At 38.5% G+C, this 15,522-nt stretch overlaps 1 pseudogene across 1 annotated transcript; it reads right to left on the bottom strand.

Moving 5' to 3' along the window:
• Positions 1 to 393: 393 nt before the first annotated feature.
• On the bottom strand, positions 394 to 3,563 carry LOC148864969 (inorganic phosphate transporter 1-4 pseudogene; annotated as a pseudogene). The gene is made up of 2 exons (XR_016110344.1): positions 3,479 to 3,563; positions 394 to 2,410 (listed from the first exon to the last, which is right to left on the bottom strand). The product of XR_016110344.1 is annotated as an inorganic phosphate transporter 1-4 pseudogene (transcript).
• Positions 3,564 to 15,522: the final 11,959 nt, after the last annotated feature.

The following is a 15,522-nucleotide window of genomic DNA, read 5'->3' as shown; positions in this document are numbered from 1 at the left end:
CCCATCAGTTAACTTTTCATCGATAATCGATGTAAATATTGTATCGATTTTATCGATGTACTTCTACATGGCTATCACGCTTAAAAATGTTCCAACGGTTCACTAAAATTTTAAACTCATCAGTACATCCATGAAGTTTACACTGAAACCAAACGCACCCGAGAATCACAAACATGATGCTGATCTTGAGTTTGTAATCCGAATTGAATTAGGAAGCTTCCTTCTTGATTAGATATGATGTTTTAGAAAATTTAGACCCAATTAGGAGTTTAGCATTTTAGTTGATAAGTTTTTTATTACTTAACAAATCTTCTTCATCCCAAGCTTTTCCGTTCTGTGTCATATATTTTTTTAGAAAATGTAACAAACAATGTGAATTCTTAAAAGTAATACAAAGAAAAGATTATAGATACAAAGTATAACAACAGAAGCCCAAGCTACAGGAAAAGAAAAACATACAAGACCCTATTTCCTAAGAAAGCAAGCACAAACTGGTACTCAAAACAAAGTCAACGCAGACCCCAAACCAAATGACAACAACACTCACAACTGCGCTCTCACACCATGTAGAATTAAATACCAAAAAAAGAAGAGAAGAACACCATGTATATTAAGGAAATGATGACAGTGTTATAGATACAGAGAGCAATGTAGTACTGTGCAGCAGCTAAACTTGGATGGTACCGCTGTTATTGTGACCTGGCTGTAGCTCTGTGCTCGGCTCAGCTTCTTCCTCGTACTCACCTGATATCTCTTCCAGCGATTTGCCCTTGGCTTCCGGTACCAACAGCGTAAACAACATCCCACCGAAGTTTATGACTCCCAGCATGATGAGTGAGTTCTTGACACCGATACCAGGTGGGTACCCCGCATCCGTCTTGGTCTTGTCCCGGCTCTGCGCCGCGTATAAGAACCCAAATGCCCCGACTATAGCTCCGGCCTTGCCCGCTGCTGCCGATATACCGTGACATGTTGACCTTAACCTGGCCGGAAATATCTCCGCCGGCACGATGAATGTGGTGGCATTCGGTCCGAAGTTGGCAAAGAAGAAGGTAAGGGAATAAACTATCACGAATTCAATCCGGTGCTCCTTCTGGATCCAGTTATTGTATGGGATGGCCAGCACAAACATGAAGACTGTCATGAAGAAGAAACCCATCAGTTGAATCGCAAACCTCCCCATGCGCTCGATAAAAAACACGGTAAACCAGTATCCGGGGACAGTGCTGCAGAGTGCAATCAGTGTCTGTGCCTTTGCAATTCTGAACACTTCTTCGATTGCGTTCATTGTATCTGCTTTGGGAATCCACCCAATCGCAGAGAAGATGTCTTTCTGAAACAGGTTCTGGCTATAAAACGCAATGTCGAGCAAGAACCAAGTGCTGGTGGTTCCCAGCAGATGAAGGCCATGGCGACGAGCAAACTCCCAGGAGAACAAACCGAACTGGTGGCTTCGTTTCTGCGCCATCACCTCGATCTTCTCCTGTTCAACGTCGATATCAACCTGAAGGACCTTGGACATGTCAGCTGCAGCTTTTTTGGCGTTCATGGCAACGAGGGCAGTGTAACGGGCAGTCTCAGGCATCTTCATACGCCAGTAGTATGTCAAAGCTGCTGGTACAGCACCGAACATTACAATAATACGCCATATGTAATCAGCTTGTGGGACTGTCGAAGCAAGTGGATCAACTTTGTAAGCCGGGGCGGGGAACTTGGCTTTGAAAGCCGCGGAGACGATGATGGCTACAATCCCACCAGCTAAAATTCCAAAACCCTGCATGGCGAAGACAGCAGCAATGAAAGCACCACGAGTATCCTTGTTGGCGTACTCAGACATGATGGTAGCAGAGAGTGGATAATCACCACCGACGCCAAAGCCGAGCCAGAAGCGGAAGAAGCAGAGGCTAGCAATAACGGCTTTTGGGTCCTTTCCCAGGGAAAGCCCGGAAGCTATGGAACAGACAACCATAAGAATAAGGGTGAGGCCGTAGACACGCTTACGTCCCATCTTATCGCCAAGCCATCCGAAGAAGAGCTGGCCGGCAAGGGTTCCACAGAGAGCGACGCCGTTGACAGCTGCCGCCACATTCGGAGGCAGTGTGCCGGGCTTCGGTGCGCCATCAACGTGATAGTAGATCCGTCCCAGCAACTTGGTGACAAGAGAAATGCAGAAAAGATCGTAGGCATCGGTGAAGAAGCCCATACCGGCGATCACAATGGCTGTAAAGTGATACCATTGCGTCTTTGCTACATCAAGTGCATTAAGCACCTGCAAACCCATGGTTGGCTAGTTACCAACCCTAGCCTTTTCTTTTTCCGGTCCTCCCTACTCCCTTGTCCCTTCTCCTCCGTTACGGCGCCAATGGCGCTATTACTATACTACGACTACCGACAGAAGAAATGCATCCATCTGCAAATTCGTTAAACAACAATATGAACATCATCAGAAACAATTCAACATACAAAATCGATCACTTCGGCTTGATTTTTTCACTTTTCTTTGTGTTACAGTTGAAAGTTTTTGTCTTTACACTTAAAATTGTTATATTCATATACATAGATGCAAATTAAAATACATAAATATATACGGATTTTGAGTGGCCCAAGATTTCAATCCTAACCCACTTCCCAAAAAAAAAAAGACTTCAACCCTAACTCAATCCCCGCCCAATTTAGAAGTTAGTTGGGTTCCTTTATTCAACTGTAATCGTAGCTAGAATCTTAATCCAACCCAATTCGATCGGGCTAAACTGGTCCAAATTGCACCTCTAATCTCTAGTCAAATTAGTCCCATACTCCCATCCATACTGGGTTTTACTTTTATTCCTAAAAGTAGTAGACATCCAAAGCGTCGGGATCTCCTGGTTTGTATTAGTGGTATTGTCGTTGGATCTTCAACCGGAATTCATTTGTAATTCACAACAGATCCGAGTGTCCTAGAGAACCCAATTCCAAAACTGGAATTGAATGGTTAATTTAATGAGCTGAAAACTAAAGTAGCTTAAAAGGTAGAGCGAGAGAGAAAGAGAGAGAGAGAGAGAGAGTCTTTGACAGGCCGCTGATTTGAGAGAATCAAAGAACCAGAATGAGCCATCAAGCTACGTAGAAATAAATCAATAATCTTAAAAACAGGAATCAATATCGAACGGCTCAAGCTCCGACATATGGTCCCTAGGTTGGAACTTGGAAGAAACAGTGTTCCAGCTTTTTGGACAAGAGCCATCAAGGGTTCAAATAGGAAAAGAAAAGTAGAAGAAAAGTTAATAAAAAAAAAGTAGAATAAAGTTAGTAGGAAAAGAAAAGAGGAAGAAAGTAAAGAAATTCAAATGGCGGGCTTGACATACAAATTAATGCAAAATGTTGAATAAAGACGACCTCAACTAGTATTCAAATATGTGAAGCAGTAATAACTTAATTACAGGGTTATCTGATCAGACAGTGAATAATGCATCAGTTTAATCTTTAATTAACAACTCACCGACCAGCGCCTTGCAAGTAAAAGTCCAGCGAGAGAGAGAAACATCAACAGAGACAGAGGCAGAGTCCCCAGAAGCAAAGTGAAGAAGGAAAAGAAAGGACAAGACTCCATATAGACGTAGGTTGTTGCTATATAAGCACTCTACGTCTCTACCCCAATGGAATATGCCCCCCAGGCCTCGGCATATTCATTCATTCTTTCCCCCCCTATTCCCCTTGTTTTTGTGTTTTCCTGTTTACCAGCATTTTGCTTGCTTGTCATTGATATTTTAATTCATTATCAAATCAACGACAACAGAGAAGATCCGTTCAGCTAATCAGCTTCTTTTGTTCATCAGTCAAACTAGCCCTAGCTCTGGGTATACACTCTTTGCGTAAGGGTAGCTTAGTCATTTCAATATTGCTCCTTGTCATTCTCTATAGGGACGGACACCAGCTTTCTTTGGCCACACACAACAATATGCAAAATTTGATTAAGATACAATTAAAGGGGCTTCGACAAAGGGGTCATATTGGTGGGTATGATGTATCAAATAATACACATTGATATACTTATCAACATTTTCGACCTAACATGTCAAGACGTACGGTCATCCCAAATTTTACACATTTATTCTTTTTTTCTTGCCACTCTTTCTCTACTGCCTTCAACCTGATGTTCTGGATGTGGATGATCCAAAACTCGATCTAATCTACAATTCAACTACGGTGTGTATATAGGTATAAGCTTTTAACAGTAAGGTAGGTTTCCTGGTAATCTGATCCAGTTTGTACTCTATTGATGTGGATGATGGGACGATGAAACAAACACTTCATTCCTTTAACTTGAGGGTCCCTTAAAAGATGGAGGTGATTGGTCAAAGCCTTCCGGTATCATATCTTTCCGGCAGCATATATTCTTTTTCTTTTTCATAACAAAACTTACACCGAATCCTACACTCCTCAATGGGAAGTCAAAAAAGAAGGGAATCAATATGGGGCCTACACCACATGTGGAACACTTGTATGTTCTTGATTGGTTATATAGCTTGTTTTACATGCGGATGTTCGCAGCAGATCCTATCAAAACCCACATGCCTTTATAGTGGAATCTCCACTTCTCCGCAAGGGGGGAAAGTCCCAGTCAAAACCCATTATTTGCGAGAAGTAGAATAACCTCTACCTCTTGTGCTACAATTCTACAAAGCTCTCCTGATTCTGGGCTTCATCACCATGCCATAGAAGTCCTCCAACTTTTTAGCTCTCCACCAACCAGTAAGATAGTCTAAGCTTTTAAGGCCCCACTTTCTTTTTTCGTATTCGGATAAAGGCACTTACTTGGGTAAGTGTATTTTGGGAAAATGTACCTCCGTAAATGCATTTACCCATGTTCTTTTATTTTTCAGATAAATCAAGATACATCAAGCAAATGACTGTTTTAACTTTAAAACTCCACTATTAAAAGTGACACTTTATTTTGTCTCTTTCCCCAATGTAAGAAAGTTATTTACCCACCTAGTAGAGATGGTTATTACTTACTAGGGCTGCAAGTTGGGCCGGGTTAGGTCAGGTTGAGACCAACCTTAGCCTAACCCTAAGTTCTAAACCCCCAACCCCAATCTGATCTACCCAACCCTAAGCCTAACTAAATGCCTTCAACCCTAACCCAACCCAACCCAACCCAAAATCAACTTCGGTTCGGAAGGGGGCTTGGGTTGGGCCCAACCCAACCTTCTTCCCATCACTTAAAATCTTGTATAACTTCTTAATCTTAGGGGGCATTCTTTTTTTGGATTTGGAGAGGGGGGAAGTTGGTCAATGGGATTTTGGTTCCCATTGACCAAGAATCCCATGTTCATTTTTCAGATCAATGTGATGACCATGAAAATTTTATTTTCCAGGGTATTACTTACCCAAGAAAGTGATACCCATCTCCTAGGTGGGTAAATAGCTTTCCCACATAGGGGGGAAATTGCTATCACTTGAATGGGACAAAAATACCCTTTTTAATAATGGATTTCTATGTCTAAAATGGTTATTGCCTTATTTACCTGAGAAATAAAAGAACATGGGTAAATGCAGTTACCTGGGTAAGTGTTTCCTAGGAAAAACTTACCCAGGTAATTGCATTTACCCGGATAAGTAACTTATCGAAAAACGAACAGGGCCTTGGATCGGATTGCCCAAGGGACCAACCCTAAACGAACTCGAAGTACAATTGGGTTCATAAATTTCAACCCTAACCCTAACCCGAGCATCAACCCAACCCAACCTAACCTGATTGTTTCGGGTTGGGTTAGGGTTGGATTCAGGCTAACTCGACCCAAGTTGCAGCCTTATTACTTACTCATGTAAATGATACCCAAAAAATCAATTTTCCCTGTTCAGCACATAAATCTAAAAAAAAAGAACATGGGTTTCTTCATCAATGAGAACCAAAATCCCATTGACCAACTTTACCCCTCTCAAAATCCAAAAGAAGAACACCCTCTAAAAGATATCAAACTTTATAAAATTAGTGGAATAGTGGATGCATTATACTTTTACGATCCAAGGGGGGTCTTAACACCTAATCACATGTGCTATTAATTTTGTTAAACATGAACATGAAATCATTCCTAACCATCCAAATGTAGTAGAAAGCAATGACAATCCATCTTAACACTCTTGAAATATCAAATTCTTTTTAAGTTATAGACATCCTCAAACATGCACATATCCAAACTGATTGACAAAAAAATACAAATCCCCATAGACAACCCAAAAGGACAATCTAGCAAAAGCACAAAAATAGAATAAATGCACATCTGCTTGAACAACCACTGATATTACCAAAGATAGTGTCGAGGGTAATCTAGAAACTATTAAGGTAGTTTGGTGGAGGATCCCACCTACAAGCACAAAAAGGCATCAGAGAATGAGGGTTGTGGTCTCAGGGGCGATAACTCTAACGGTTAAGTTAGTCGAGATGAATAGAAAGCCAAGGTGCCAAGGTCAAAGAAAGAGGAATAGTGAAAATAAGAGAGATTAAGAGTGGTACTTGTGGCTCCTCACCCCTATTTGTAGGCAAGATCCCATTATTGGTTGCATTATGGGCACTTTGTAATAGTTCTGCTCACCAGGTCTCAATAGTGGCCAAGCTCATTAAGGCAATGACCATGTGGCCAAGCATTACTCTACCATTTAATGAGCCCAAGAGCTCAATCGTGGTCATAATGCCTTCGAGGGAGGCTGGCCATTAAGGTTAGGGGCAAAATACTAGAGACACCCCCGGGGCTTGTGAAGTGACAAGGTTGCCCTTCAAGTATGCCACTTGTCAAGCGGGTATTAAATGAGTAATTTTGTCTATATCACATGTCCCCCACTTCCGAACCCAGGCGAATTGGCTCAAGAGTGGATGGACTGAGGAGGGAGACCTAAGACATCGTCAAGCTGCTTTCTTTAGTGTAGCCTAGAATGCCCTACGCATCATGGTGTTAGAGAACTTGTGAATGTTAGCAACATGATGGCCCGGAAGCTTTCGATGTGGTCCTCCAGATTAGTAGTATCATCGTTAGTCTCCAAATAAGGGGCTTTGAAATTTAGAAGGGGAGGCACCAAAACAATCTCATCAGCAAAGGCGTCTATTCTGCTTACCAAGTTGTAATGGCTAGAGAAAGCATCCATTTTTCCCTCCTTTACTTCTTTGATTTAGGAACAGATAGCACCTAGTTGAGATACTGGGGCATTGAACCTTTTATCATGATCCCTTTGTGGGACGTCGGTTGTGGATGTCTCCCTGATCCATGTAAGATCTGGGTTGATCTAGCAGTGCCTCGATACTATAGAGACATCCCCTCTTTAAGCATGGTCGCTTTTAAGCTAGTCACATAAGTATGACACTAGGATAGATGGAATTGGTTGACAACTGATGCCATTTTGTTGGATAGGGGTGGCACATAGAGGTGTCAATTGGACGGATTTGGTCCAACCCGATCCAGTCCAATGTGAATCCATTTACAAATGGACTGGACCCAATCCAATCCAAATCTAAAATAAACTAAATCCAATTCAATCCATTAAAATGTAAATGCATTGGATTGGATATCCAGTCCAAACCGAATGAAATATCAAAAATTATATAAAAGTACTTTAGGCATTGAAAAATAACTTTGGTAAAAGTACTATGATAAAAGTATTTTCAAAAAAGTGCTTTTACAAAAGCACTTTATTGAAAGTACTTCGTAAAAGTGCTTTTGTAAAAGCACTTTTAGAAAATTCTTTCCATAGATTTTTATAAAAGTACTTTTGTAGAAGTGTTTTTGTAAAATTACTTTTTTAAAAGTACTTTTGTAAAAGTACTTTCGTAAAAGTGATTTTATAAAAGTGCTTCATAAAAGTGTTTTCGTAAAAGTGCTTTTGTAAAAATGTTTTCATAAAAGTACTTTTATAGTATTCATAAAAGTGTTTTTATGTGTTCACAAAAGTACTTTTGTAAAAGTGCTTTCGTAAAAGTTCTTCCATAAAAGTGCTTTTATAAAAGTGCTTTCATAAAAGTGTTTTCGTAAAATTGCTTTTATAAATGTACTTTTGTAAAAAGTGCTTTTGTAAAAGCACTTCCGTAAAAGTTTTTTTGTAAAAGTGATTTCATAAAAGTGCCTTCATGTAAGAGTACTTATAAAAGTGCTTCTATAAAAATACTTTTTTAAAAGTGCTTTCGTAAAAGTAATTTGTAAAAGCGCTTTTATGAAATACTCCTATAAAAGTGCTTTCATAAAAGTACTCTTGTAAAAATGCTTTTGTAAAAGTATTTTTATAAAAGTGCTTTCATAAAAATATTTTTCATAGAATATGGACCAATTTATTTTGGACTGATCCAATCCAATAATTATAATGGACCGTCCAAATCTGATTTGATAAAGTTTGGATTGGATTGGATCCAATCCAAAACTGGTCGATTGACACCCCTAGTGGCACGGTTTCTATTGCAACCCATACTCCTTTGTTACTCGGAAGCACGGTGATTGGTGTGATGACTAGTATATGTGAAACAACATTGCTGCATGGCTCTATAGGCAGTGGTTACTTTTGCCTTGGAATTCAATTCATTGTTGGTGTGACTGCCAAGGTAGTAGGTTGTCAATGATACCTGAAAATGCAAGCCCCAAATTGACATCGGATTTGATTATCTCAGATTTGGATGATTTATTTATAAAATCTGATCAAATTCAGAGGTTACGATCTAAATCTGATTAATAATTGGATTGGATTCAAATTTGACTTCATCCAATCAGATTAAATTCCATATCCGATTATATTATAATATTTATTAATTATAATATATACATCTTATATAATTAAATTTAAAATTATAAAAATATATTCTCTACATTATATTATATATGAATTTATATATAATAAATTAAGTATATTATATTTATATTAATTTATTATATGTAAAAGTTGAAAAATAAATACTTTTTTAATTTTTTGGTATTTAAGAAAATTTATAGTAGAGTCAGATTAAATTCAAATCAGATTTGAGTCCATTAGGATTTGAATTCAAATTTGAGTCTCTAAATCTGATTGAATTCACGATCGGATTTGGATGTAGGTTCTCAGTAATCATATCAGATGTGGATTTTGCTACATCCGACCCGAGTTTGACTCGATTACAACCCTACAAGGCACCAATTTAAGGATGGAGAGTTGTGGTCTCTTATTGAGGTGATCATTGGTGTCAAGAGGTTAGCTAATTTGATGTTGGTGGCCCACTAGTTGTCTGATATGACAACCTTCATCAACGAGAAGGGCCACCCATTCTATCAATTACTAGAATTGCTCCTAGGTGATATGAGCTTGAGGTGTAGAAGAGGAATTAACTCTGTGGTTCCCACAAATGGTGCTAATTGATGTTATTGAAAATAGTAATAAGAGTAGTCTGGGAACTACTAAGGTGATTTAGTTTAGGGTCCCACCTGCAAGTACAAAAAACATCAAAGGCTTGCCTCTAAAAGTTAAAGGAAAAATCTATGATGCGAAAAAGATATGGTATAGAAAAAGTTTTGAACAATCAAAACTCACTCATGAATTTTGATAAATAACACATGATTTGCTATCACGTTTATGATTCCAGTTGATTGGCCATATATTTTTCAGGGGTTTGACTATGATATAGTAAAAATAACTGACCAACTGAAATCACAAATGTGGGAGCAAATAAGGTGTTATTTATCAAAATTCATGGGTGGGTTTTGATTGGTCAAAACTCTTTCCATATTATATGTTTTTTGTATCATAGATTTCCCCATTTTTTGGATATCATATCTTCCATATCATAGTCGAACCCAAAAGTTAAGTTAGCCAATGTGAGAGCAAGAGCAAAAGAAGAGTAAGAACAAGAGAGCATAAGAGAGATACATGTGGCTCCTCGTCCCTATTTATAGGTAGGAATGGTAACGAGGCGTGTTCGAGGCAAGGATTTCATTCCCCATCCCCGACCCTGACCCTCAAATCATCCCTCATCCCCATCCCCGATCCACGTCGGAAAAAGGAATCCTCCTCCATCCCCGACCCGACGAGGATGAATTCCTTGTCGGAGACCCGAATCCCCAAGGGTCACTGCAAAATATAGACTCTTAGCCCTAGAACAGTTGGAGAAAATGCAAAGAATCAACAAAGGCTCCAAAAGATACGAATAGCCACCAACTCCTACACTGGAAAAAAGGAAAATAGGAAGAAAAACAAAGAATCAACAAAAACCCATGTCAAAAAAATCAATAACTCACCAAAGCACTACCATTTGTCGATAAAAATTGAATGGACCCACCTGCTCGAACTCTAGAAGTAGATACAACACATCTAAGGCCTTTCTTTTTAATTATAAAACTTGCTCCTATAAACACACTTGAGAGAATAGCCAAGGCAAATCCTTTCAGATTATTTGTCGAGAAACCCATTCAGATCTTCTCTCCTTTTACTTCTCCTCCACCTCCTTATCGAGTGGTAGACTGGTGGTCAACACCGATAAACGTCCGATGTCCAATAGGCGAGTGGCAATAGTGACGTCGGTCGGTGAATCAACGACGAAGACGAAGGTAAAAGAAGACTAGGGTTTTGAGTTCAGAATTCTCTCTTCTCTGTTAGTCGAAGTCTCAAAAACTGGACACTGTTAAGTGTTTTTTAAGTTTTAATGGAAAATGAATAATAATATAATATATAATATTATAAATAATATATATTATATATAATTATATATTAATTGAGGGAGGGTCAAGGTAGAGACTGCATTCCCCATCTCCGTCCCCATCCCCGTCCCCATCCCCGACCCCAACCCCACCAAAATACCCCCATACCCAACCCCGTCGGGTCAAGAAGTCCGAATACCCGTTGGGGACAGGAAAAACCCTAGGGGTCCCATTGGCATCTTGTAACAGTTTTGCACATTAGATTACTGTAATTTTTAATCTCATTAAAGTAGTGACCACATGGTCAAGCATTACTTTGGCAATTAATGAGCCCGACAGCTCAGCATCAATCATAACTTCTCCAAGCGAGGCTGGCCATTAAGGCCGGTGACAAAATATCGCAGATTTCTCCAAAGCCTATGCAATGACGAGATTGCCCTCTAGGTGCGCCATGTGTCAAGCGGGGATTGGACAAGTGATTTTGGCTATTTAGTTTCAGCCATATTATACAAAAAACAAGCGACTCCAATCTCCTGCCCACGTCTACCCACAACACACTATCTCTTAAATTGGGAACATCTCCTCCTGCGCATGATATTACGTAGGAAGATGAGATGTTCTCCATGTATGGCTGCAATGTTGTGTGAGTAAATGTGGACAGAATTTGTATAGGCAATATATCCGAACTCAAAACAAACAATATTCACCATTCATTATACCTACACGACACAATTCAAATTTTGTTTTAACAAAATCTCTAATCACTCTCTCAAGAGAAACTTTAAGCTTTGGAGGAATTCTTAATTTCCATATTTTCCTAATACAACTCAGACGATCATTACAGCAATAATCCTTAACTGAAAACTTACCACTTGAAGAACCCAACCAAGTAAATTTATCCTGAGGCCAATTCTTAAAAATATAAGTATTCAAAATTCCATTCTCAAAATTATAAGTATTTAAAATAATACTATCCTCCTTATAAGAATTCCATAACTCTCTCTAGTCCACACACAATAGAGGATTAATATGATCCTTGGTTTTCTATTACTTAATATTGTTAACGAGGAGGCCCCGTTGGTGCAGTTAAAAATAGGGTTTTAGCTGATAAGGGCAACTTTTTGTTTTGAGTATTAAAAAAGATAATATTTTTATAAAATAATTAAAATAAGACAGATTTTTCGGAAAAATATCAAGAAATGGCAAAATGACATGTTCCTCGTCTTCTTCCTTACTTCTGTATTCATGCCAATACACTGGATTCGAAGACGGCGGCGATTTTTGGAGGAAGATGAGCTATTTGAGCTTGGCTCGACTCAAGCCAATTATAAATAAATCAGTATTAAAAGTCATAAATAAATTAATATTAAGCATATTAAAATATTAAAAATAAAAAATGTATTAGAAATTATAGATAGATAAATATTTTAAATACTATAAATAAAAATACATTATGAAAATCATTTATAAATTTATTTATATATATTAAAAATAAGTTAATGTCAAAATATTAATACTTATTTATATTATAAATGTAAATATAGTTAAAACATTTTATTATGAACTCAATTATGCTCGCAACCCACTCAAGTCGGGTATTACAAACCTCAAACTCAGCTCAACCAACTACTCAACTCAAACTCGATTACTTCAAGCCAAGCTTGAGTATTTAGCGAGTCAAGCTCTAATAGCTTGCAAGTAGGTTCAACTCGCATACACCCCTAGTAGTATGTATGGCATATATATATGGTATTATATATTAATATATTCATAATATTTTTTATAATGATGAATATAAAATTAAATTAAGCTTTTCATTTTAACTCATATGGGCCATCCCAATGTAGCCTGATACCAGACCCTGACATGAAATATCAAGCCCAGGGTATAGGCAGGGCCAAGCCTAGGTAGGCTTAAGTGCTGTTGATACCCTATAAAAAGCTGGCCCAGCCTAGCCCAAGATCATAGTTATTCCTTACGAGTGAGTCCTTTAACCACTCTTTGCCAAACAAAAGTTAATCACTAAGCTTGGCATAACTTGCAAACAATTAGACTTATTAATGAGTCGGGTAGCCCAATGGACCGGTCCAGCCTGACCCATTCTAAGTTGGGCTTGGGCATGAATTTAGGCCTGTGGGTTTGGAATCAGGCCCATGCCCAATCCTAACTTGCTAATATACTATATAATATAAAAATATTTATATCATAAAATATATATAATATGTTATTTTCTTTGTTTCCCTTCTCTTTTTTCAAGCTATAGTGAGGTCAAGGTTCAAAATATCGATACAGCCGATATGCCAGTAGGGGCATATCGGCCTGTATCGAGGCTCATTTCTCTTTTTCTTTAGCTTTTTTAAACTGGTCTAGAGGGATCGGTTTAAGGCTTGTCTACCCCTGAATTGGATTAAACCTCAAAACACCCCCTGTAGGAGTGTATCGGGAAGCCCCAAATACAATATGTATCGGCTGATACGTTCCAATACGTATCAAAATTTTAAACCTTGAATAAGATCTTTCATTATTTTTGGATTTCAAGGTCTTTTAACATAAAGACCTTAAAATAATAATAATGATGAATGTAAAATAATTTATGAATGTAGGTGTTCATGGCAGACCATTAATGTACCCATGAATGGTAGAGGGCGGCGCACAACGTGGGTTTAATAGGGACATCGCGCAAAGCAGAAGCCAGCATGCGATGCGAGCCCAATGGCACGGCTGCATGCGGTGACCTCGGACCCCCCCACACACACAAGTCCGGACTGCATCCTGACCGTTCGCGCGCACCTACCTCCAGGCGGTCTCTAGTATAAATAGGGAGTGACCCCCCCCCCCCCCCAAAGTGAGGCATCCAAACACTCTAACTACTACTTGGAACTCAATTACTTCCACTGTGACCCCGTCTGAACTATCCTAACTCAGGCCTCGTCCACATCTCATTACACTCTCACTAACTTGATAGTCGAAATCTCCGCCTCGAATTAACACCCGTAGCCTCTCACATATTCTCTTCCTGTACAGAATTGACCTACAAACCCTCGACCAAAGCAAACCTCGAAATTATCAATGAACCCTCGTCTCAAAAGTTTAATTACCTTGTTGCATTCGACTTATCGAAGCAGCAACTAATTAGGTTCCATTGACGTATAAACATTTCATTAATCAATGCAAGACGTACAAGTAATGTTGCGATGATTTTATATATGGACGTCATGTGGAAGTTGATGTTACTATTATTCAAACTGAGTTGTAAATATAATCTAAATAATAAGAAGAAAGGCAAATGCTCATTGTATGCCTGAACTCTGTTCATACCAGTTTAATAATAATAATAATAATAATCAAAGAAATTAAGAGAGCTAACTTTATGATAAAATGGTAAAGATAGTGGATATTGTTCCCACTGAACTTAGACAGTTGGATCAAATTCTCTCTTCTCTCCTCTCCACCCTTAATATATTCGAAGATAACGTACGTAACAAGCAAAAGTAAAAATGACTTTATAAGAAACTTTCATTAATAGAAAAATATAACTTGAGACTTGATCAAAGCAAGAGAAAATAAAGAATATGGAAAATACGACATAATACACAAATGGGTGCTCGTGCCCTCTCCTTAATCTCTTGAACAAAATTATTTGTGATTGTATATTTCCATCTCTCTCCACTCCCCACCTTAATAGTTGACCCCATGTTATCATTCATATTTATTTATTCTCTTTTTCCTAATCTATTTTAGGTTGTGGTCTTCTTATAAAAAATTTCTGGCTCCACCGCTGTATATATATAATTAGTTTCAAATTTTGATGGCCCAACAACAAGGGCTGCACAGATCAATAGCCCCCCTATAAACCATATCCTATTCGTAAATTTGATATCAATCCACTTAGAGGTGTAAAATGGGCTGCGCTGCCCACGGCCTGACCCAGCCGGACCCAACCTGCACCACGGCCCATCATGGGCAGGCATGGCATAGCCCGCAGGGCTCATAGCAGGCCATGCTCGACCCATCTGAAAAACTAGCCGTTGCCCCCCCCCTCCGCAAGCACCAAGTCCCTCCAACGGCTAGTTTCATCTTTTTGGGGGGTTTTTTACATAAATACTAAATTACCCCCCAACAGTTATAAACAATTATATAGGGGGTATTTATGTATTTTGCTTATGCAGGGGAGAAAAATTATACAAATACCCCCAACAGTTATATAATAACTAGTTTAGGGGGCTCTTTGGGTAAAGTTATAAATAACTTTACATTGACCAAAATACTCCTCCCAACAACTAAAAAACAATTCGATTTTAGGGCATTTTGGGCAATTGAATTATTTTCAATTCCTATAAATAGCCCTATGACACCTACCCTCCACCATTCTTCTCATCACACCAATTCAACAATCAACATTCAATAATTCTCTTATTCTCTTAATCTCTTTAGCCTTCCCTCTCTCAGTTTCTCATACATTCTCTGCAATTTGAATGAACTATGATAGTCCCATAGTCTGATTGGTTGATTGTCTGATTCTCCAAATCAGCAATTTAGGAGGCTTGGAAACTTGGACGTTGTCACGGTGAAAGGCTTTAACCGTTGAAATCAAGTTGGGATTTTGAACCGATAATCTAGGGTAAGTCCAATTAAATTAATTTTATTTTTTTAGAATTTAAAAAAAAATGGCCAGCTCTTCCCAAAACCCCAAGTTTAGTAGCGCAATTTGGAAAAAAAATTAAAATAGAGGATGTTGAGGAGAAGGGGAAAAGAGCAATTTGCCAAAAATGTAGAAAAGACTTTAGCTATTGTAGCAAGGGTGGTATTAGCCATTTGACTAGACATTTTCTCACACATGAGAAGGAAGAATAAATAACCCACAACTTAAATGAATTGTTAAAATAATGGAAAATAAATT

The sequence above is a fragment of the Nelumbo lutea genome, chromosome 3, assembly GCF_056320005.1.
Source record: "Nelumbo lutea isolate HS-2025 chromosome 3, American lotus-T2T, whole genome shotgun sequence".
Taxonomy (NCBI): Eukaryota; Viridiplantae; Streptophyta; class Magnoliopsida; order Proteales; family Nelumbonaceae; genus Nelumbo; species Nelumbo lutea.
Note: the sequence above shows the minus strand (reverse complement) of the source record. Positions and strands in the feature narration are given on the sequence as shown.